The sequence below is a fragment of the Marmota monax genome, unplaced genomic scaffold (genome assembly GCF_021218885.2).
Source record: "Marmota monax isolate L192 unplaced genomic scaffold, Marmota_monax_Labrador192_F-V1.1 WCK01_AAM20220418_F8-fsc00164, whole genome shotgun sequence".
Classification (NCBI taxonomy): domain Eukaryota; kingdom Metazoa; phylum Chordata; class Mammalia; order Rodentia; family Sciuridae; genus Marmota; species Marmota monax.
In genome coordinates, this window is record NW_026693313.1 from 786,962 (window position 1) to 811,207 (window position 24,246).

Sequence of the window (24,246 nt, forward strand, 5' to 3'; positions counted from 1 at the left end):
GGACAGGGAGAGGAATGTGTAGTGGGGGATGCCGGGTGGGGATGTGACTCTTCTTCAACGTGGGAGTGCAGCCGTTGATCTGGAGGGGAGTGTGCTCAGGAATGGCGACTCAGGGTTCAAATTTAGGATGATGCTTGTCCCTCCTCCCCTGTCTTCCTTCCAAGTGTAGAGTTGTGTCTGCAAGACAAATGGCTCTCTCGGCAAAAAAAAAAATGCGTTCTGTTTGAAAGGCTGTGGGGATTAGATGTAGCAGGTTGGTAGTTTTGAAACCTTCCTCCCACAACCAGACTGTATTAGGCTGTGCTTGTTTCTCTGATGTATGTTTGACATAATGGTTCCCAAAGGGATGCTGTTTACTTTGTGCAAGAAAAGGAGCAGGAAGAAAATTCAGTTTCAGAATCCGAAGTTGTGACTCCCATTCCTGAGGCCCTTACGGGGTGACCCGCCCCTGTGGAATGTGCTTCCCTCCACCTAATAGCACCACTTTGGTTTCCTTCAGAACTTACTGGAATGGCTTTTACTGGGTGGATATCTTGTGGGCAGCCACTCTGGATTTCAGCCTTCCCCGGGTGAAATGAAGCTACCTCATGATGAAGTCGGCCTGAGGAAGTTTGAAGGCTGCACCACACAAACCCTGGCCAAGGGCCGGGCCTGGCACACACCTCTGATGAGGGGCAAGAAGATGCAGTTAGGAGGAAGGCCTGGGTCTGAGCCTGTCCTGCCATCACAAGAGGCCGTTTGCAGGAGAGAGGCCAGCCTGATGGGTGTGCGTGTGTGGGTGACGTGTCTGCACCAGGGAGTTGAAGCTGGAGGAGGAGGAGGAGGAGGAGGAGGAGGGGGAGGAGGAGGAGGAGAAGGAAGCAGTGGCAGTGGGCTGCCAGGCAAGTCAAGGTCTCCTCCCCAATGTCCCTGGAGGAGGAGGTGGAGCCTCCTGGGAACCACCACAGGGTGGAGGAGTTGGCAGACCCAGCTGTTGGGGCAAAGGTAGTTCCCACCCGCCTTGTGGCCTCTCAGCTCATCTGGATGGCAGCCACAGAGGGGCAAACATCTGCCTCCCTCATCATCCTCTGGGTGGACATTTGTGTGCAGACTCTAAGTCAGACACGCACGCTTGAGTCAGTTTCTGTGTTGGGCTTTGGCTCTGTCACTTTTTTGGGAAATACCAGTTTTAGCCTCTAGGGAGTGGTGGACTTCATTAATTTATTTTATTTGAGTTTCTCCATAATAGTATACATAATAGGACCCATAATACATGATACTATCTCACTTGGGGGAAATGGCAGAATTACCAATTAAGTATAACCTGTCCACTGAATCATGAATTTCTTGAGACAGTGTTCACATTCTATGTGCTTTTCCTATATCCACCAACTCAAGATTAATTTCACTTAGTTGAATGCACTTTTAAAAAATGCACTGTGTAATTATGTGTTCAGATATACAAAAATGACATCTACCAGTCATATATAAAAAAAAAAGTTGGGGCTGGGATTGTGGCTCAGTGGTAGAGCGCTCACCTAGCATAGGCAGGACCCGGGTTCGATCCTCAGCACCACATAAAAATAAAGGCATGGTGTTGTGTCCATCTACACCTAAAAAATAAATATTTTTTTAAAAGTTTTTCTATATTTAAAAATAAAGAAAGAAGCTGGACACAGTAGCACACACCTATAATCTCAAGAGACTCAGGAGGCTGAGGCAGGAGGATCACGAGTTTGAGATCAGCCTTGGCGATTTAGCAAGGCCCACGGCAACATAGTGACACAATCTCAAAATGGAAAAACAAAGGGGGCCTGGGGATGTGGCTCAATGGCAAAGTGCCCCTGGGTTCAGTCCCCAGTGCCCCTTTCCCTTCTCCCTCAAAAATGAAGGAAGGAAGGAATAGAGGGAGGGAGGGAGGGAAAGAAGAAAAGAAGAAGTTTAGGAAGGAAGATATAAGGATAGGAAAAAGCTTTTCTGCACACGATTTCAGATGGAAATTCCTCTTTCTTTTTTGATGCGTCCTAATGTTCTTAGCTCATTTGGCCCCAGGCTTAGTTACACCACTAGAAGCCACTTCCGTAGAGACCAGATACTTAGTTACCAAGAGGAAGTCAGAGATGCTGCATGCAGCTGCTGCTGTCTCTTGCTGGTTCATCCCCAAGAATTCACCCTACGGCTAGAGCACCGTGATCCTGTCCCTAGGCTGCCACCCCTCGACCTCCCCTGTGAGACCACAGCCCTGGGGGGCCAGTAAGGGAGGATGCTCTGAATCTGCTGGGTTCAGGCCCTTGCTGAGAGCCTGGTGTGCCCTTGCTCTGCCGCCCCACCACGTGGTCCCGGTCCAGCTTGCGTGCGGGGGAGCACAGGCATTTAAGTGAATAATTACAGCAGAGGGTATGGATTTGCTGAACCCAGGAAGTGTAGTGGCCCAAGAAGGGTGATGGCTGGAGGGGCCTTGCAGAGGGAGCTGTTGGGCAGCTGAAGGATGAACAGGAGTTCAGTGCGCAGCAACCTGGGAGGGCCTTTCAAGCCATGCAGATGAGTTGATGATACATACGCAAGTAGCAAAGGACCGGCCGCAGTTGTTGGATAATAAAAAATTGAACATGGTTGGAAAGCAGGACAAAGGGGGGGGGGGTGGGTGGGAATTGACTGGATGTGAAGCCCTTTCCCTGGATTGGGGCCAAATTGCATTGACCATGGCCAAGTATGATGATTTGCATACATGTCCACATCTCCTGCAGAAGCATTTGTGCCCTGAGATCTGGGAATGGGTCTTATTTTTTCAATTTTTCCCCAAATCCCACTGTTTTGTGGGGCCCAGGAGATTTCCGCAGAGTGGATACCTAAATGGTGTCGACTGGCCCAGAATGCTGAGCCAATCAGAGTGTGAACAGGTCACGTGCCATGGTGATTTGTCTGGACTTCACCTGGTGGGTGGCATAGAGTCATTAAAGGTTCTAAAGTGGAGGGTGATGGAAGCCTATCTGTGCAGGGGGGCGATTCTGGCTGTAATGCGACACCTTTTTGGAGAGAGACTGTAGATGGAAGAACAGTACTGAAGTCCGGGGTTGGAGGAGCTTTGGGAAGGCCAAGGATAGAGGCTTGAGAGGTATTTATTGGGCAGAATTAGGGTCCAGCCCTAAGTTTTGGAGAGCACTGGCGTAGGAAGGGGGAAATCAAAGATCACTGTGCTCTCAAGTGAAACCAATTCTGACTTTCAAATAGATTTATATTCAAAGACGAAAGGGAAAAGAGAGCCTAACCCTTGGGCACTCACCATAATGAGTTCGAACAGAGAATAAGAGTTTACTGACCAATAAGATTTACTGGACATACAAAAGAACTGGTTTATATTGGATATTTAATATACATACTGCTTTTGTAATATACATAATATACAAACACGTGAATGAGGAACAATTCTGATATCACACGTGTAATCAGGGTTGCTCCCTGTGGCCTCTCAGGTTGTACACTGCACAACTCTAGAGGACAGCACTATTGAAGGTGAAAGGTCACCTGTCAAGCTGCTCTATGCTCTTCTTATCCTTTAAATCAGCATATTCGTGGACTGTTCCTTTTAACAACAAATAAAGAAGCTGTTTAGGGTGAGAAATTGAGACACTTGCAAGGATTAATCATCTGATGAAATGTGAATCCCTTGTATGGCTGACTCATTAATGTTAGATATGTGTTAGGCAGAGGTGGGTGGTTGTCTTTTATGTTAAAAATAGAAGAATTGTTTTTCCACCACCACCACCACCTCTGTTTTGCTTGGAGGCGGGGTCTTGCTATGTTGCCCAGGGGGCACTTGAATTCCTGGTCCCAAGAGATCCTCCTGCCTCAGCCTCCTGAGTAGCTGGGACTTCAGGTGCACATCACCACCCTCAGCCCTGTTTTTCTCCTTCCTAAAGCACTTGAGAAGCTTTTCCCTTCTATCAGCTTCTGGCAGCAACGGGAGAGCCCAGCTCTGGTCGGTGGGTGCGTGGTAGGGCTTCCTAGTGTGTAGCAGGCTCTGTGCCGTGACGGGGTACAGAGGCCCTCGTGCAGAATGACACGTGGAGTCAGCCATTAAGGGGATGGATTCATAGAAGTGGATGAAGAAAGCAGGATCCTTATATCCTTTCACAACAAATTTTTGTGGCTCTTGCTCACATGCTTCAAGGGGAACTGCTCCAAAATGTGATGGCCCAGAATTTAGGTTTGGCTTGCTCTCGGCTGCAGCCTGCTGTGGCTGAGGTCTCTAAGCTATCCCATCATTTCTCAGTGGCCTGAGACTCAGCCTGGAGGATGCGGGAAGCTCTGCAGAATGTGTCAGAGCCCAGCATCTTCCTGGATGTCACACTGCCAAGGGCTAATGAAGGGAAGGAGTCCTTATTGATTTCAGGGCCGCCCAGCCTACTTTGCATCGTGGACAGTCTCTGTCCCACAGGGTCCAGCTGCCAGGCATGGTCTGGAGTGGGATGTGAGCACCGAGCAGGTAGTACAAAGGTCTCTTTTCTCCACACTTGCCGTACAGTGGAAGCAAGTCAGACTGCCCCCAGGGCCGTGCATTTAGTTTAAAGAATGTTGGAAAGGAACTGTGTCGCTGGCCATCTTCCTCCTCCTTGGGAGTGTTTGTTGTGATTGGAAGTTGTTCTGCCCGCGTGGTTGAGGCTCCCCCACTTTGTGCTTCAATGTTAAACAGCCCTCTGAGCAAATAAACAGAGAAGGCGGTTTGTAGTCAGCTCCAGAAAAAAGGAGCCAAAGTCCCATACCCGTCTCGGTCCTCCGTGGTGCGCTGGCTTTTCTGGCCCTGGCGACCCGAGGCCAGGCATAGAGTAGAGGCCCTTGCTGGGTGCTGGAGGCCCAGGATCAGGTGTTCCGCAGGCGATGGCTGCCTGGGCTTGCTGTTCAGCGGAATTTACTGAGGATCCATCTCAGTATTCCCTTTTGGGGAAGAATTTTTGAGGTGCTCCAAACTTGATTAAAACCAGTTAAAACTGAGCAAGAAAGTCGAAAAACATGTGCATTTTTGACAGCAAGCGTTTTACAGAGTGTTCCACAGCTACCAGAACCTCCATCTGCTGCTCAGCGGTACCTACCGTCCAGGCAGCTGTGAGCACGTTCCCAGAGAGGAGGAGCCAGGAGGTACCAAGGGCTGCTCAGCAGCCACCGAGCAGGTAGGCCCTGGTGGCCTGTGCCACCGGGACCCTCCAAGGGCAGCCTGACCCTTGAGTGATGAAGGAAACGTGGGCTTTTATTTCTTGTTTTCAGTATATTTGTAGTTGTAGACGGACACAATACTTTTATTTTATTTTTCATTTATTTTTATGTGGTGCTGTGGATCGAACCCAGGGCCTCCTACGTGTGAGGCAAGCGCTCCGCCCCTGAGCCCCAGCCCCAGCCCCTTCTTTCACTCTTTCTGTCCACTAGACCTGGAAACACCGAGTGGTCACTGTGTTGACCGCTGTATTGTTAGTCCCCCATTTCAGACAATTTCTTTATGTAAACTCCTCTAGCTTAAAGGAGAACACCCCGCAAATGTGGAAAGCTGAATGAGTCGCAGAGCAGACAGCGCCCAGCCAAGCCAGGAAGCCGCCAACGACTGTCCCAGAGGCCCTGCCGGGCTGCGCCAGCCCAGGCCCTCTCCTCCCCAGAGCAGCCAGGCTCTGGCTTTCTGTGGTCCCTGTCCTCTTGAGTTTCCCTTTGAATAGTTTTAGTCACTCAGATGTGTGTCCCTCGAACTGAAAGTTTATTCTCACCATGTAAAAGTACTTAATGGGGCTGAGGATTTAACTCAGCGGTAAGCACATGCTGAGTGTGTGTGAGGCCCTGGGTTCCATCCCGAGCACCAAAATAAACAAGTAAAAGTACTTAATATCTGTTCGTGCCTCTTTTTTTAAAAAAAAAAAAAAATCTTTTTTAGTTGTGGATGGACACATGACCTTTATTTTATTTATTTATTTTTATGTGGTGCTGAGGATCAAACCCAGTGCCTCATGTGCTAGGCAAGCGCTCTCCCACTGAACTACAGCCCCAGCCCTATTTATTCCTCTTTTAAACTGCAAATGCTCCTCCAGCCCCTTCCATGTTATCTGTTAAACAACTTTTAAGTAAAATTTGGGCTGCAGGTAGGCTCAGTGCAGCGTGTTTGCCTAGCATGTGCAAGGCCCTGGGTTTCACCCCACCACTGCAACAAAACTGAAAGTATTTAAGTTAAATTCTGTCCACCAACAGAGTCACTTTAGTTATCTAGTCTTGTGTTACCCATAATTTTGAGATATTTTCCCCCCTGGAAAATAAAATGGTTGACACTAATTTTAAATGAAACAGAATGAAAATAGATCTCATTGATCTCACAGCTAAGAAGTAAAAGAACTTCTTTTGGATCTAGGCTCACAGTGAAAGGATGTTGTTTTGCTAATGTTCAGATGGAGCTTTCTCCTTAATGATACCATGGGTGCCAGGCACAGTGGGACCACCTGTAATCCCAGTGGCTTGGGAGGCTGGGCAGGAGGATTGCAAGTTCAAAGCCAGTATCAGCAACTTAGCAAGGCCCTAAGCAACCCAATGAGACCCTGTCTCTAAATAAAATACAAAAAAGGGCTGGGGGTGTGGCTCAGTGGTTAAGTGCTCCTGAGTTCAATCCCTGGTACCAAAACAAAAACAAACAAAAAATGATACCATTGGTTTTGTGATGTGTGTGGTTTTAATATATAGAATCATCATGTTCCATATCACCACCTATCATCTGGAAAGAAGTTCATATGGCTTGATAAGAAATGGCAAAAATGACAGCCAGGGTCATGAACAAGCTCAGAGTCAATAACAAGAGCTCCGTTGTCATTCTAGTTGGGCTCCTGTGTGACCCTGGGCAGGCCCTCCTGTGTCCCTTCATCCATCTGGTGAAATAATGGGACCCGTTTATGAACCAAGCCCACCTGCACTTGTGTTATAAGGGACGTGTGTGTAAGGGCTGTCGATGTGGCTCAGTGGGAGAGTCTTGTCTAGCATGCACAAGGCCCGGGTGGATTCCCAGCCCAACAACAGAAAGGACAATATATATTGATCCCTGAATGTGGTACTTAAAGCTGAGTCCTCGATTTGAAAATAGATATGTGAAAAACACAGACTCGAGAACTATTAAATACGATGTCATTTATTTGTAGGCACTAATGCTTTGAAAATTTTACTTGATTATTTGTTAGCTTGATAATAACTAAAATGTAAATACTTGCAGAATGCCTTTCAGTTCATGAAGCACTTTCACTTGAACTCTTTCATTTGTTTCTTTTTTAAAATTTGTTTTAATTAGTTGTACATGACAGTAGAATCCTTTCTCTCTCTCTCTCTCTCTCTCTCTCTCTCTCTCTCTCTCTTTCTTTCTTTCGCTGGGGATTGAACCCAGGGCCTTATGCATGCGAGGCAAGCACTTCTGAACTATATTCCCAGCTCCATTTCTTAATAGAATTTTTTTTAAATGCCCTAATTATTTCTCCTGCCTTCAACATCAGCTAGCTGTTCTTCTAAGTCGTAACCTGTTGGGAAGAAAGATTTGTTAAAGACCTTGTTATTTGTACGGTTCTGTCACACATGATGGGTGAAGAAATACAAATACGAACATCTAGTTGTTATTTTTCTATGTATTTCTGGAACTTTAAATTTTGTCTAGTGTCTAATTCTTGTCACTATCATCATAAGTCTGTCTAGGGAAAAATACAGATTAAATAATGGAGAAGATGGTTAATCCCGACATCATCCCTGTCATTGCTTAACAGATAGATATGCAATGACCAAGTCACCAAAATAACGATCGGCCTTTGCCCCTTACCTACTCATGGCACATCCCACCAGAGGCTTCTGGTGTGGGCAGCACGGCCTGCTGTGTGGGTGGGTCTTTTCCCTCCTGCCATCAGTCCATACGCTTGCGAAGGTGTCTCCATGCGGCGTTCTCTGAATTGCCACGGATTCCCCACCCTGCAAACACGGCATCCAGAGTATATCTGAATGCACTTTTAGTAAAAGAAGAGAAAACTTTATAAATATTTTATCCTGGGAAGGGAGATGACAATAACTCGCTGCCCTTGGGAGGCTCTGCTTTGGGACGGCGGTCATTTGTGAGCCCCACGCCTACTGGCCATCTAGACTCCAGGCCCTGTGTACTTTCCCACAGTGGGATGGCAGGAACCTTTTCCAGATCTAGCAGATGTTGGTAGACCTTCCCGCAGCTCCCTTGGCTCACAGCACTTGGGGCTAGATTTGGGGTCTCATCTTCTTGAGGTTTAACCTCCTCTTCTCGAGCCCAGCTCCATCATGCCATGCAGAACTGGTGTTCTTGTGCCTCCTCAGCTTGATGGTGACCCCACTGTCCCAGGCCGCAAGAAAAGGGAACCCATTCTATTTTCCTGTGTTGTTCCTGAAACGTCATATCAGTTCTTCTAGCTCTTCCCAGCTCTGAGCATTGACGTGAGCACCTCGTCCTTAAGAGACTTCACCTGGGGAGGAACCCACCTTGTGCCCAGCTCACTCCTGCGCTACATGCTGCCTGACCCCTGGGCAGCCACTCGCTCCTCTTTGCACTCTCCATTGCAAACCAGTACACACAGGCAGATATGTGAGCGATGCAGGTAAACGTGCCCAGTGGGTTTCCTTACCTTCATGCTCACGTGCCGCCTTGCACCCTGCCCATCTCCTTTATTTATTTGTACATTCACCTACTTTCAATGCTGATCAAGATCCACTTAAATGAATCCCATGACCTTTTAGTGTGTCAGAAGCTACAGTTTGAACCACATGGTTCTAATTAAGGTGCCCGACTTCGGCATCCCCTCTATGCTGGTTTGGGTATTCATGGAAGGCAGAGAGTGTGTCCATCGCTCTGTGGTGTGTGCAGCACGTTTCTTGGTGCCTGGCATGCAGTAGATGCCCAGATAAATAATGATTGAACCCAAGGACAGAGCCTCTCTGGGCCTCTGTACCCTGTTTGTACAATGGAGAAGTGCCCGTGGTAACTCACGGGGCAATCGTGAAGACTGCCTGAGATCCTGCATTTGAAGCAGAGTGCACAGAACCTGCACCAACAGATGCTCTTTTTTTTTTTTTTTTGGTACCAGGGATTGAACTCGGGGGCATTCAAATATTGAGCCACATCTCCAGCCCCATTTTGTGTTTTATTTAGAGACAGGGTCTCTCTCAGTTGCTTAGTGCCTCGCTTGTTCTGAAGCTGGCTTTGAACTAATGATCCTCCTTCCTCAGCCTCCTGGACTGCTGGGATGACAGGAGCGCGCCACCGTGTCCGGCCAACAGATGCTCATTTAATATGTATTTTATCTGATTTTCTCTGTCTGACTCTCAGTAATTGACGTTTAACTCTGCACTGCAGTCTCTACCTGTAATGAGAGGTTGGAATTCCGTTAGCCCAACATCCCAACATTGGGACATTTTCCAATGGATTATGGAGCCAATAGGCAAATTGTCCCTCAGGGACACAATTTATTCCTGAGGTTTAGCATGGGTCAGACTCTGGCTGAAAATATGTGAGTGTCATGGGGGCTAGTCCTTTTTGTCACACCTTTTGGGATTCATTTCTTTGTAAAAATTGAGACTTAAGCTTATTATTAGAATTTCATTGCAGAAATTAAAACTTCTGTATTTAGAAAGATTATAAAATAAGTTTAGAATAAACATGAAATTCAGAGTTTTATTTTTTGGAAATTGAAAGATTTCATAAGAGCTTGTTATATTTTTCTCTTTTTTTCTTTGTTCTAATTAGTTATACAAGACAGTAGAATGCATTTCAACACATCGTACATAAGTGGAGCATAACTTCTTATTCTTCTAGTTGTAAATGATGTAGATTCCCACCCGTCGTGAGTCATACATGCACACAGAGTAATAATATCCAATTCATTATACTGTCATTTCTACTGCCATACCCCTTCTCCTCCTTTCACTTTCTGTCTAATCCAAAGTACCTCTATTCTTCCCTATTTCCCGCCCACTCCCCTGCATTGTGAATTAGCACCTGTATATCAGAGAAGGCATATAGCCTTTGATTCTTTGGGATTGGCTTACTTTGCTTAGCATGATATTCTCCAGTTCCATCCATTTACCAGCAAATGCCATAATTCCATTCTTCTTTAAGGCTGAGTAATATTCCATTGTGTATATATAACACATTTTCTTTATCCATTCATCTGCTGAAGGGCACCTAGGTTGACTCCATAGTTTAGCTATTGTGAATGCAGCTGCTACAAACATTGATGTGGCTGTGTCACTGTAGTATGCTGATTTTAAGTCCTTTGTGTATATACCAAGGGAGTGGGATAACTGGGTCAAATGGTGGTTCCATTCCAAGTTTTCTGAGGAATCTCCATACTGCTTTCCATAGTGGTTGCACCAATTTACAGTCCCAGCCAGCAGTGTATGAGTGTGTCCACATCCTCACCAACATTTATTTCAAAGCCATGAATGTGAATTAGCAGGAAGAGCACTGGTTGATGAACTGACCGGGCTAGTAACTAGCTGCTGGGTAGTGTGTGAGAGAGAATGTCTGGATCTCATTTCCTCACCTTTGAAAAGAAGAATCCCATTCAGCTCCCAAATCCTGTGCTCCAAAGTAAGAACTTTGGGGTCCTTCAGCTTACACTTACTGGAACACATGAGCCAGCGGGGACATAATGATCCAACAGACGTCCCTCGGCTGCAGAGTTCAAATCCCCTGTGGCACCTTCTTCCTTTGTGCTCCGTAACCACCCCTTGGTCCTACCATGTATAAAGGTTAAATGATGCTTTCACTGACCTTGGAACAGGGAAGAGTCGGGTTAGCAGTTATTTAAGTAAATTAAGCCTCAAAAACCAAGCCTCTGCCTGAATCATCACAGGAGTTTGTGCTGAATCACTCTTCATCTTGTCCATGACATGTGAGCTTTTCATCTGGTGCTGCGTGACTTGATGGTTGGTGTCTGAGTAATCTAACAGGCCTATTTGCTGTTTCCTTCCAGGGCAGAGTGACGGGGAAGATCAGCTCCTGAGCGGCTGGGGGAATGTGAAGGCTTTCGTCTCCAGCTGTCTGGTTGAAGCTTCAGAAGGTCAGTGGTGACTCCCATTGGCCGCCGTCTTCAGAAGTTCTTAAGGAGCAGGCAGTCTGAAGTTGGCAAGGTCACTCCAGAGTCGCGCCTGCCTGGGGCCCTTCTAACTTGCCGAGTGAGTGGGAGAAGGGGAGGGCGTGCATGGTGAGGCTCTCGCTGCGGCTTGATGCCACCAGCTTCCCTACATGGTGGCTTCTCCTCTGCTCCTTGGCAGTGCCCCTGGGGACGCTGATGGAAAAGAGAGTTAGATGACAAGCGATGGGACCTTCAAGGCTAAGAACCCGCCCAAAACTTTCCCAGCGGCCTCTCTTCCCTCTGTTTTCTAAATGGCCGTGTCTTCAGCTTCTGGTCAAAGCAGGGGCCGTCACTTCAGTGTTGCATGAAGAGAAGGAGAAGAGCTGGCTGTGAGGCCCCGTCTTGTGGCCCGGTTGCTCCCCATGGTTCGTCTTGGCCTCAGCCTTCTCATTAGTCTTGCTCCCAGCTCTAGTTCCACCACCTGAAATAAAACACACGCCATCAGGCACTCCCCGAGACGTCCCCCACGTCATGAGAGATGAAGTTCAGCCTCAAGCCATCTCTGATCCGAGCACCACAGGCCCTTCAGCCTCAAAGCTTTGTGCCCCTTCATACCCGTGGGCCCATCATCTGGTGGGTCCCTCTGTCTTGCTATTGCCTTCTGTCCATCTGGCATAATTAAATGCCCCTCTCCTCCATCTACCTGGTCAGACTCAGCTACATGAGCCTTTCTGAGATCTCTTGTGCCGTCCACAGGGGGCCCCCCTTGAGGCCTTCAACGCAGCTCACCCCTGTGCTCACCACAGTATGTCTATGTCACACTTTTATCTCAGTCTCCCTCCTGTTGCACTGGGCACCCTGCTCGGGCAGGGACTTCCTTGTTCTTGAGGCAGGAAAGCACATTGGTCAGACCCTGCAGGCTTAGTACAGATTGAAATCTTGGTTCTGCGGTGTACGGGTTGATCTCCAGCTCCATCTCTTTTTAGCCTACTTTCCCTCCTGGGGGTAAAGAAGAGACAACGATGTCCGTGTTAAGTGAGTATGTGAAGCACTGGGGCTGTGCTGTGTAGCCATTATTGATCACAGGTGCTCATGTGGGAGAGATCACGTTGAAAGACACTGCATTTTCTTTCCTTGAAGATCAGAGCCATGGAAATTGAACAATGATCTGTAGTTTGTGGACATCTGGGAATTTATCTGCTGAGGGAAGTTGAATGTGAACGTAGTGTTTTGTGGTGCCGTAGAGGTCTCTACAGCCATTCTTCACTGTGCAGTAGAATCTCCTTTGTTTCCAGATACTTCTAAGCTCATAAGTCTTTCGGAGGCTTCCAAAATGTGGCTATAGTATAAGTCCCTCTAAAGTCCCCATTCCTGTTCCCTTACCATATCTGTGTCACATGAAGACTCAGATTGGTGGCAGAGGATCCCCCCTTTTCCCCTGAGTTGGAGGTTGTGCTGAGGGTGAGCCTCTGCACTTGGACCACCTCGGCTCAGGACACGGCAGTCTGCTCCTTGGCTGACTCATCAGTGTCCCCACAGAGACTTAGCGTGACAGCTCAGCGCTGTGTCCACTCCTGGTACTGCCACCCGGTTCCTTTGATGTGGCCTCTGTGCATACTTGCCTGGGGGCCTGCTGTCTGGACATGATCCTCACAGGCAGCGTGAATAGCCAACCCAAGGAGGGGTGGGGGCATCCTGCAAAGGGACAGCAATTCCAGCACCAGACCTCTGAGTTCCAGAAAGGTCCAGGGCTCAGGCCCAGAGCCCCTGCCTCTTTGCACATGCCCCACCCAGCCAGGGTTGCTGCCGTTGGCCTCTTTCACTAGGGCTTCAAAGGCTCCAGACATGGAGGGACTCATCGACCCAAAATCCAGGCCATAGAAACGTGTACTGGTGGAGCAGGCCGCACTTCAGTGTGTGGAGTCTGGCCAGTGCTCACAAGGAAGATCTCCATTCCCCTCACTCCTGCTCCTCCACAGAACCTGCAGCTGTGCTTCCCGCCTCCCTGTTCTCCTGCAGCCTGCTCTGCCCCAGCGTGCCGCCTGAGTCTCTCCTACAGATCAGGAAACTAACCCACTCCTCGCAAGTCTCCTCGCAGCTTCTCTTCTTGGCCCTCACTCTCCTTCTCCTTCACTGCAGGCTGCCTGCTGCCCCGCCCAGGAGGCTGCCCTGGGCACTGGACAGAGCCTTTGCTCTTCCTCAGCTCCGAGTTGCTCCTTCCAAGGCCCTTAGCCAGACGCCGCGGCCCCAGCAAGCAGGTCTGGACCCCACCCCGGAGCACCCCCCTGGAGCACCCTCCTGTTCTCCTGATGGAGCACTCTGTCTTTTCAGAGCAGTGGTTTTGAGGGTGACTTAGAGATTTGAATCTCGAGCCCCGACTCCCGCTCTGAGTTATAACTGCTGTCTGGACATCTCAGTTCAAGGAATGGATTAGAATTCACTGTGACTAACAGTGGACATGTTTTCTGCCCCCCACAAACTAACTCCTCCTGGAGTCCGGAGTCAACTGATCCTTTTACACCAGAGCCAACTCTGACCCAGTTTCCTTCATCTCCTGGAAACTGTCACCAAGTTCTAACTTTCTTTTAGGGAATTCAGATTTGCCTCAGGGCCTCTGGCTGTGGTTTCCCTCTGGATTCCTTCTCTTCCCCCATTGCTGTACTTAAGCACCCCTCCCCCCCCTACCACCCAATATCACTTGGCTCAAAAGCCTTTCAAGGCCTCTTCTGGCCTATGACGGGCAAAGTCCAGGTTTTTCTGCCCTGTTCCAAAGCCCCATGGGACCTGACCCAACCCTCCCTATTAACCTTGTCCCCACGCCCTGCCAGGCCTTCACAGATTGCCTGCTGTCAAGTCACTGCCCAGGTTCTAGGGGAATCAAAGGACCAAGGTTGTCAGTCCCTCCTGCAAGACCCGTGCAGTCGGGTGCAGGGCTGGAGGCAGTGCCCCCAGCTCATGGACTCTAATGATAAAACCAGTGCCTTGTTGAAGGCAGAGGAAGCAATGTGGGAACAGAGGAGGGGCCATTACTTGTGACATTTCCTATGCTGTGGCTTGGAGAGTAACTCTGTCAACCTGGAGCCTTAATGTGTTTCTTGAGCCACTTTGTTATCAAGAGACCCAGTGAACACCTGTGAGATCATATTAATTATTCAAAGTGATTTTCTTTTAGTGTTTTGGGGGATTTAACCCAGGAGTGCTCTACCATAGAGCTTATATATACCTCTGGTCCTTTTTATTTTACATTGAGCAGGCTCTTGCTAACGTGCTGAGATAGACCTTGAACTTGTGAGCCTCCTGCCTCAGCCTCCCAAGTTCCTGGATTACAGGTGTGTGCCACCATGCCCTGCTCAAAACAATTTTTGAGTGAAAAATTACATCTACTTTCCTTGATTTTTGAGGTCAGTAGAGAAGAATGGGGGTGGGTAATGATTTCTCTAATTTTCTATTTTTGAAAGAGATCTTTTGAATCTTCTTTTTATTGGTAAGTGTTCTACTGAATCTTCATATAATCATTAAAGTCCAAGTATCTGACTAATATGAAATGGTCTTCTTGGAGAATTTTCTCCTTGTCCAATGGACTGGTTTCAGGCAAGGTGAACTCATGGCAGGTATTGCACTCTTTCTGTGAAGTACTGTTTTTAAGAGGACCGTTCAGCTTCCTGTGTGGCTCTCCACAGATAAATTTGCAGCCAGAATCCTCACATTGAGAGAATTCCACACCTATGGAATTTCATAGTCTGTGCCCGTGGCCTGGCATTCATGAGACGAGGTTGTGCTTGGATCAGAAAAATTCTTTGGACTTGAGGCTTTTGTTCCTGGATGATTCCTTCTTCTGTTACTTCCTCATTGTATTAATGACTTCCCAAGAATCCAAGATAAACTATTTCCCCATGCCTGCTGCAAGACCATAGCTCAAACATTTGCTGTTTTATTGCCCCATGTTATTAAAACCACCTTCTGGATTTGCACCTAAACATTTGGGCATATATTTGCATGTGTGCCCAACTCACACAGTAGGTACACACATGCTCACATGCCTTTTGATACCTGTGTGAATTCTGGCTGAGATATTGGGCATGTGCACTTAGGGGTAGAGCCTTCGTTGGGCACACATAGTCCTGCAGCCCCACCTGGGCTGTTCCCCACACCTGAATGTTTGAGCCAGAGAAGGTGTCAGCATGAGCCAGCGCCAGGCCCACCTGCCTTACAAAGGCACACACCCAGGTACCCTCACCTGCAGCCCTCCCGACCCACCCCAGCCAAACACGTGTTCACATGTTCAAAGGTACACAGAAGGCTGCCCTCAAAGTGGGCCAGACATCCACACTGAGAGTTCAAGGAGGGGAAGAGGTGTCCACAGGATTCCGAATGGCTCTCTCCTTTGTCTTTACAATTTACCCTTCTCCTTCTCCCTTTGCCAGACGTATTTCCACGAGGTGCTGTTTCTTGGCTCCGGTCTTTCTGTCGCCGTCTTTCTCCCTGGCAGAGTTCCTTCACACAGATGCTACTGTGGTCCATTGATTCAGAAATCCACACTCTCTGTCTCTCATGATCAATGGCATTGGCAGGTCCCTGGTGCCATCTGGGCAGAAGCCACTATGAACTCGGTACCTTGTTCTTATTCTAAGCAGGTGTTCTCAATGGCAGTGTTTCATCATCATCATCATTATTGACCCAAATCAGGTATTGATATTGTAATATCTGATTTTATTGATCAAAAGAGGACCAGGGAAGCTGAGGGTTTAGCTCAGGGGCAGAGCTCTTGCCTAGCACGTACAGGCCTGGTGTTCAATCTGCACCATAATAAGTAAATTAAAAGTAAACGAAGGTCCTCAGCTGGGGGTGTGGTGCAGGGGGAGTGTGCATGCTTAGCACGTGTGGGTGCCTGGGCTAGATCCCCAGCACCAGGACAGAGGATCTCTTCAGCCTATCACTCCCTGGCATGAAGAGTCATCCCCTAGAAGATGTATGAATCTATGTAACCTGGTAGACATATCAGGTTTTCTTTTTTGATTTTAGGCAAATTACTCTGCACAAAACACTTTGGATGAATATATATATAAATGTGCACAACAGTTAAGTCACTATTGCAGAAAATCTGGGCCTTGCTGGTGGGAACTGATTTTAAAAGGATAATATAGGAAGAGTCGAGTGAAAGACCCAGGATGAAGATGAGGAGACTTAGGGCAGCTGAGGCACAGCATGTGTCCTGGCTTGTGAAGACAGAAGACGGGAAAAGGACTTTTAAAGCTCTAGTTAGAAGAAAATGTGAATGGGAGGCAAGGAGTTCCCTGCTGGAGGTATCACACATGGGCTAGGTGGCCTCTTCACCAGAGAGGGTGTTCAATGGGCAGAGGACAAGTTGACCCTTCCGGCCCTGAGCACCTGTGATTCTATGAAACAGTTGTTGGTGTTCTGTATGAGAGCCACAGGTGTCTAAAGAGGTGAGCTATTGAGATAATTCTGGAAACTGAAAGACCAGCTACTGAAGAATGATCAGTAATTACTGCTTTTAACCTGAAACAGGTAATGCATCTTCCCAAATTACTGAATTGATTCCCAGGGCATAGCTTATTCTCTGGGAGAATCTAGTTTGTTCCCCTGGTTCCAACTTCAGCAGATGATAATACTGTGCCTTTAAATAGCCCTTTTCATCTGTGACTCTCAAAGAATTCTGTAAGCATTAATTAGTTCTCACATGTGACCGGGAATTTATTTTCTCACTTGTCAGATGGATAGTAAACAGTTTCACACCTGGGCAAAGCTCAAGTACTGAGGTGGTCACTCCTGGGGAGATCTATCCAAAGAAGGAAAACCTCAGTCACCCTTCAGGATGGTGTCTGACAGGTACCGGATGTCCCTTGTGTATGGATGAGACCTCAGACTCTGATACTGATGCTCACATGAATTCAGACTTCTTCCTGCTGTTTATTTCTATTCAGATCTTCTAACACTAAAATCTCAAATAAGATGTAAAAATTGAGAGAAGTTTCCAACCTAGTCAGTATATAGATTTAAGAATTATGGGCTGGGGCTCGGGCTCAGTGGTAAAATGCTCACCTAGCACGTGTGAGACCCTGGGTTCGATCCTCAGCACAACATAAAAATAAATAAGTGAAATAAAGGTATTGTGTCCAACTACAGCTAAAAAATAAATACTTTTTTTGAAGTTTTAAATTTCATTTTATTTATTTATTTTTTAATTATTAATTGTTCAAAATATTACATAGCTCTTGACATATTTCATACATTTGATTCAAGTGGGTTATGAACTCCCATTTTTACCCCGTATACAGATGGCAGAATCACATCGGTTATACATCCACATTTTTACATACTGCCATTCTGGTGTCTGTTGTATACTTTTAAAAAAGAATTATGTAACCCTTTTGCCTTTATAAAATTATATTGCACAAGATGTGAACTGTCTGGAAGGTTCTGGGTCAGGACAGACACGTTATCATCTCCTCACCCCATGTCACATTGCCCTGGCCCCAGTCACCGTTTACCACTGTTTAGTCACAGGGCACTCGAAGGGGTCCCAGATGAAGGGAAACGTGTGCGCGTCACACCTTCCTGCCGCTTCAGTTCTAACTCCGGCCCTGACGTTTTCATAGTTAAAATCTAAACATCACCTGCTGCCTTCAGAACCTGCCCCTTCATTCTCTCCTTGACCCCAGGTTCCACCAGCTCCCCTGCACTGAAGTCACTAAAGTTTTCAGTGACCTTGTGGGATTCCAGGGGGTGCTTCCTGGGGTCACTGCGCTAGACCTCCCTGATGCTCTAGTCTGCCCTGTCTTCTAGAAAGTCTCTCTTCCCTTGACGCCAGTGTCTCCTAAATCCCCCACTGCCCTCTCCCTTCTCTGGCACATTCTTTCTTGTTGGAAGACATTCTACTGGGACCATTGGTCCTCGACTGTCTTCTCAGGGGGTCAGCTCCACCATCCTTATCTCTGAAGGGGGTAGAACCATCTCTCTCCATTTCCCTGATGGAAAAACTGAGGCCTCTTGTTCATTCTTTCTTTCATTTTCTATACCCAGAGGCTCACAGAGTTCCTCTTTTTTCTTTGTAGTGGCTTTTAACCCTCTCTAACAACACCTCTAAGCAGGTCCCTAGCATTAAATGTGTGTTTAGTGGAGATGCAACCCACTCTTCCAATTTCAGTTGTTTGTGTACCATACACACTGTCTATTAAATGAGTGTGACCTTTAAATATATAAAATGGACACTCAAAAAGAGGAGGCTTTTCGCTTGTTCATTTCTTTGCACTACTGGGTATTGAGCATGGAGCCTGCCACATGGGAAAGTGCTCTACCACTTAGCTACAGCCCCACCCCTTTTTATTTCGAGACACAGTCTCCTGATGTTGCCCAGGTTGTGATCTTCTGCGTCAGCCTCCTTAGTAGCCGGGACCACAGGGGTGTGTCACCCACCTGGCCAAAAAGGTGAAATTTTAAGAAGTAGATGTAAATTAAAATACTGATATCTCTTCCTGTGTCCCTGCGGATGATCTGGAGAAGACCAGGGAGGACATGCCACCCCCAAAACCAGGGTCAGGACTGTGACAGTGGCCCAACCATGCTGTCCATCACCAGGCATCTGCCTCTCCTTCCCATCGAGCACCTGCGTTCCTTTCCTTTCCTCACCTGAGGTGTCCTGGACTGCCCAGGAGGGACAAGCGCAGCTCCCAGGGACCCTCAGGGCCCTGTGATCCTGTGGCCTCTTCCCCAAGCCTTTGCTCCTCTCCACATCTGGAGCCTCACCTCATCCTACCTTCCCTGTCCACTCCAACACCTGAGCCTCCTTCCTCACCTGAGCGTGTGGCCACCTGCCTCTCAGCAGTGCTCCTCGGCATGCCCTCGGGTCATTATCTCCTCAGCTGGACTCTGATCCCCCTAAGTCCAGGTCTCTTCATCCCTTCACGTCCTTCTCCAAGGAAACCAGTGGAGACGGCAAACCTGACCACTCTCACTTTAGTGCTGCTTCGTCCTGTTTTCCGGATGGCACCATTGTCAGGGACACCCAGGGCTTCTCAGTGGTTGCGTTTGGGCAGAGACACCCACAGAGGCCCCAGAATCTCTGACACAGCGCAACTTACTGATCACAAGTGCGCCTGGGGACTTACCGTGTCTGTGGCTGGCAGTTTAAGTCCACTAAGTGCTGCTCAAGTTCACCTTCTTCCAGAAGCTGGTGGATAATTCTTTTAAAAATTCAACAGAAGAAAAGTTGGCTGCTTATTGGGAGTCTGCTTTGGACTGCCAACTTGGATTGCTTTACATGAATGTTGATGCACGGGCAATTTATTAGCAAAGTATCCATCTCTTTAGTGCCCAGCGGGGTGCAGGACATGCGTGTAAACCATCCAGATGACAATGTCCTGGATTGGGCGCTTGGCACTCACCTACCACCAATCAATGCACCTATTCACAGATGGCAGAGTTGGGATGCTGAGGCTGAGTCGAGAGGCTGCCACTCAGGAGCAGAGTGACGGACGTGCTGAAGAGGCCACGGGTCGGAGCTTCTTCCACACCTTCTCGAACTCACCTGGCAGACACTGACCTGGGAATTGGGAGACAGAGGACTGGAATAAAGATAGCAACCGGCTTCCCTGATCTCAAGCTTTACGGCTCTGGGGCTGAAGGAGCCATTCAGTTCTCAAAGGTGCATCCTCGGGGACTGGCCTCTGGGGGACTGGCTGTTACTGGATGGATAACCTTTGAGACCCCCTTAATTGAAACACACTCTTCTTATTAAAATAAATGCATACAAACTGAAAATTAGTTTCTTTGGTCCACTGTAAGAGGAATTGTCCACGAAATTGAGTTGTTTAATATTTAAACTACATTTTTCTTGTTTACATGGAAAACTTGGCAGGCTTGGTGAATGTCATAATTGTGTTCAGAGTCCAAAAGTAATCCCATAATATATATTTCAAGTGTAATATAGCTCAGTGTCTTGAGCCAAGATGATCCTGCCAACCTCTTTTGGGTGGCTGGGGATCCCAGCTGACCTTGAGGGTGACAACTCATACTGTAGGCAGGTTACCCTTGGGTATTGCTTTTCAGATTAAAGTGTCAGCTTTGCTACTTTAATGAGGGGGTAGCTGTTGGATTTTCTTATGCTTTTTTCATAACTTATGTGTTTCTCTTAACTCTGAAAGCAAAGGGTCAATTTGGAGAGTGAGTCAGGAAAAGACCGAAATCTTTTCAGAAATCTCTGCTAGTAAAATATTTCTTTGAGATTTTTGTTTGTTTCTTTTTAACTGGGGATTGACCCCAAGGTCATTTAACCACTGAGCCACATCCCCAGCCCTTTGTATTTTTTATTTAGAGACAGGGTCTCACTAGCTAGGTTACTTACAGTCTCGCTAAATTGCCGAAGCTGACTTCGAACCTGCGGTCCTCCTGCCTCCGTCTCCTGAGCCTCTGGGATTACTCTTGTAATATATTTTAGGAGACCCACATAAAAAAAAGAAGGAAAGAAAGACAAGAAGGCAGAGTGGAGGAAGGAGGGAAGGAAGAGGAGGAGGAGGAGAGAGAGAAGAGAGAGACAGAGAGAAGAGAGAGACAGAGAAGGAGAAAGTCTTCCCGGGGATCCCACCCAGTTTCCTCTCTGCGCAAGTTTAGCTCAGGACACAGCTTGTCTTTCCAGTCTCCAGCTCCTGCTGTGGCCCTTGGCAGGGGATACTGGGACCACTGCAGATGGCCCTGGGAGGAGGGGATGAAGTGCTGGCCTTGTTAATTGCCGCTGGACTTGGGCTGCCGTCTGGGAAGGGAATACCCACCTTGGTTGCCAAGTGAAGCATTTTCACAGCCTGAGGCCATAGATGTGACTTTGCTTTGTGAATACAAAACAGACAGATAGAGGAACAAAGTGCCAGTCCTGAAAGGCGAAGAGAGGGCCATCACTAAGTGCCATGTATGAACTCAGAATGATTCTTGGTACAGCTATTCTGTGGCTCATGAAATAATTTTGTATGAAAATAAGGCAACTTCTAGTGAGTTGGTTCATATTATTTCTTTCTTACTGTTTTCTTTAAACCCTGCTTTGAAGTACAAACCAGTAAGAAATTTGGAAAGTCTGTGCTCATCATTGGAGTGGATTAAAACACTCGGAGCCTTGCAGAAACCTGTGGTCTAGAGTCATGGAAACCAGGGGATTTAGAAGTCTAGACTGATCCAGGAAGAAAGCACATATTTTCTCTGAAGCACTAAATCGTTTGCCTTCATTTCAGATTCATAGTTGACTCATTTCAGATTATAGTTGACATGTATGAATGACCATTTTTCCAATGAAGGATTGATGCATTTTGTAATTACCAGTCGGGGGTATTTACCTATAAAGAGTCATTTTCCAAATGTTCATACCATTTTGTAGCCCTCTTTATTCCATGAAATCTTAAACACGAGTTTATTGTGCATCTACTATGTGAGCGCTAGGGGTACAATTGTAAACAGAACCAGAGCCAACTGGCCCCTTTCCTCAGGGAGTTCCTTGGCCCGCCCTGGTGCTCCTTGGTCTCTGTAGTCATGTTCGCAGGGCAGCACTTAGCTTGTTCTTGAAAAATGAACTTGACTTTCACAAAGTGTCCAATAGCAAAGAAAAATAAATGATTTTGAACGCAGAGACCAAACAGAAATACATCTTAAGTGAACCACACCTTCAGATGCTAATTTCAATGATTTTTCTTGTCTTCCTCCTTCTCATGCACCATGTTCTCTCTTCTGTTGAATAGTGACTGGGTTCATTGCCTTTAAGCCACCATTGATTTGTAATTAATGACCACACTTGGTCATTAATTAATTAGTATATTCCAGGACAGGGCTGGGTGTTGAGATTGTAGAAATGCAAGGACACCTTGACTCCATGTGGTTTTTTCCCTCTACCAAAGTCACTGTATTCTGCCCAAAGTTGTCCATTCTCCCACTTTTCATTTCTGGGCTTCTTCATGAAAGGATAATATTCGTAGGATTTTCAAAACATAAAAAGACCAAAAAGGAGATGAGTTTTAAAAACATCTAATTGCTAAACCTTAAACCCTAGATTTCCAAAGGCAAATCCCCCCAGCCACACACCTGGGGGTCCACACGAGTCACCCAGCAGGACTGGAAGCCCATCTGTGTGCTTGAGCCTTCCTGTCCTCCAGAGCAGTATTTCCTGGGAGCAAGGAAGACCAGTGGAATTTTTCTGGTTGCTTTTGAGTCACTAACCATGGAAATACTTATGCTCATTTTATAAACACCGACTACATCCCAGATAATAAATGTATACTGATTCATCTCCTATTTTTATAAGTCACTTTCAGAGGATAGCAGTGGATCTTCAGAGGATGAGTGAACCCTTCCTTTAAAAAGCATATTTCAAACATCCCCCCCTAATTATATTGGAGTGCTGCTAATTCATAGAAGGGTCAGTGCATTTTCAAAAAACTCCTGCTCCACCAATATAACTTAAATATTTTAAACTAAGATTTAAAATATTTAAATAAACTGGATTTATGAGCTTTCGCTTGTATCTTGGATGAAAGGGAGGAAAAGAGGCATTTGGCTTTATCTTCATGACCAATTGTTCTTTCAGGAACAAGGCTGCCTTGCTAAATCGTGGTCATTTCCCCCGGTTTGAATGGCTTTGGGTTGTAGTTTTCACAGTGCTGGGATGGAGCCCAGGGCCTTGCCCTTGCGAGGCAAGTGCTCTACCACGGAGCTGTACTGAAGCCCTGAGTGGAATTTTAATTCAGGTTTGTAGATTGATCTTCATAAAGGTGAGGCAAGCTTGCTTTCTTTCCCCAGAGCAGAGCTCAGCAGATGGCTCTCCTCTAAGGAGACCATGATCTAGTGTTGGGGGGGCTTTCTCTGGACCTCAGATGTGAGACAGGCGTTTGATGCCAGTTCTCTTCCTTATGTTTGGAAGATTCCATCTGGTCCTCTATGTGCATTTCTCTATCCCAAGAACCTTCTAGGATGTGATTACTAAGTTAAAGCAGCACATAGAAAAACTGGTTTTTACTTCTTGTTCATATAGAGTAACACCCACAGAATTGGCAGAGCTAGTGTAATGCCACACGTGTGACTGGGCGAGGTCAGTAAAGTCTCCTGTCCACGGAGGCTGCTAGGAACATTTTACACAACTGGACAGAAACGTGAATTCCTAGTCACTCCATGAGACAAACCACTGTGTCCACGAGGAAGAAAAGCTCCTATTAGAACAAGATGCAGGTTGGGCCTCCTGACTGCAGGAGGGACACAGAGCCCATTCTTAGTGTGCCCGGGCTCACGTCACTCCACATACAGTGTTTCTCATCTCAGGGTTTCCAGAAAATGTCCTGTGAAATGTAAATCCCAAGTTCTTTTTTCTGGTGCATTCTTATACATGATAAATGAAATTCAGCTTGATTACATTTACTGATTTGGCCAATTTCATATAATTAAGGGAGCTTTTCACAAAGAGACTAAATAGACTGCTGAAGAAAGTATAAAAAGACGTGTTGGAGGTACATTGGTGTTTGGGGCACAGTTGCGTTTGAGTTTTATGAAGGTTTCCTTCCTCCACGGAGAAATCTGGAGACTCTAGGGCATACACTCTAAGCCAGTTTATTTTTATATTGAAAAATCACCTCCTTTAAAACTCTTGAGAATTCCCCAAATTCCACATATATATATAGTAAGTTACATGTAAAGCTTACTTATAATTTTTGGGAAATTTGAGAAATTTAATACTTCAATGGTAATGATGTCAACCTTTTGAAAATGGGTACCTGCCACCGGCCAGGGGAATGTGCTAAACACCTTGCACCTTTCTCTCAGTAACTCTTCACAACAGCCTCATAAGGCAGGCATTTTACACACGAGGAAACTGAGGCCAGAAGAAGGCTAAGTAATTGGCCCAAAGTCAAAGAGCCAGAAAGTAATGGGATTGCACTCCTCTTGGTTGGCTCAGTTTGACGCCAAAGCTCATGATCTTAATGAGCTTACTCTGCATTGCCTCTCTGTGAATGATAAAAACATCTGCCTTAATTAATGGTTGTGCAAGTAAAAACAGCTTTCCCATAAGAGGTGCATGCACTTATTTTGATTGGCAGTTACGTGGTACCATAGCAAAGACTCCTAAATTTCCTTAGCAAGGACATGCACAAAGAGGCTAAAAGCATGCTGTTGGTCACTAGTGTCTAAT

At 46.8% G+C, this 24,246-nt stretch overlaps 1 protein-coding gene across 3 annotated transcripts in view; it reads left to right on the plus strand.

Annotated features, from left to right (window-relative positions):
• The window catches only part of Scaf8 (SR-related CTD associated factor 8), a 201,798-nt gene that overhangs the window by 171,538 nt on the left and 6,014 nt on the right, over positions 1 to 24,246 (plus strand). Inside the window, exons 22-23 of one of the 3 annotated variants that reach the window (XR_006854476.2) lie at positions 10,971 to 11,057; positions 19,507 to 19,782. The gene's annotated coding sequence lies outside the window, so the exon portion shown is untranslated. Of the gene's footprint in view, positions 1 to 10,970; positions 11,107 to 19,506; positions 19,783 to 24,246 lie in introns of those variants that run through there. The other 2 variants (XR_006854475.2, XM_058583194.1) reach the window with 2 other exon arrangements.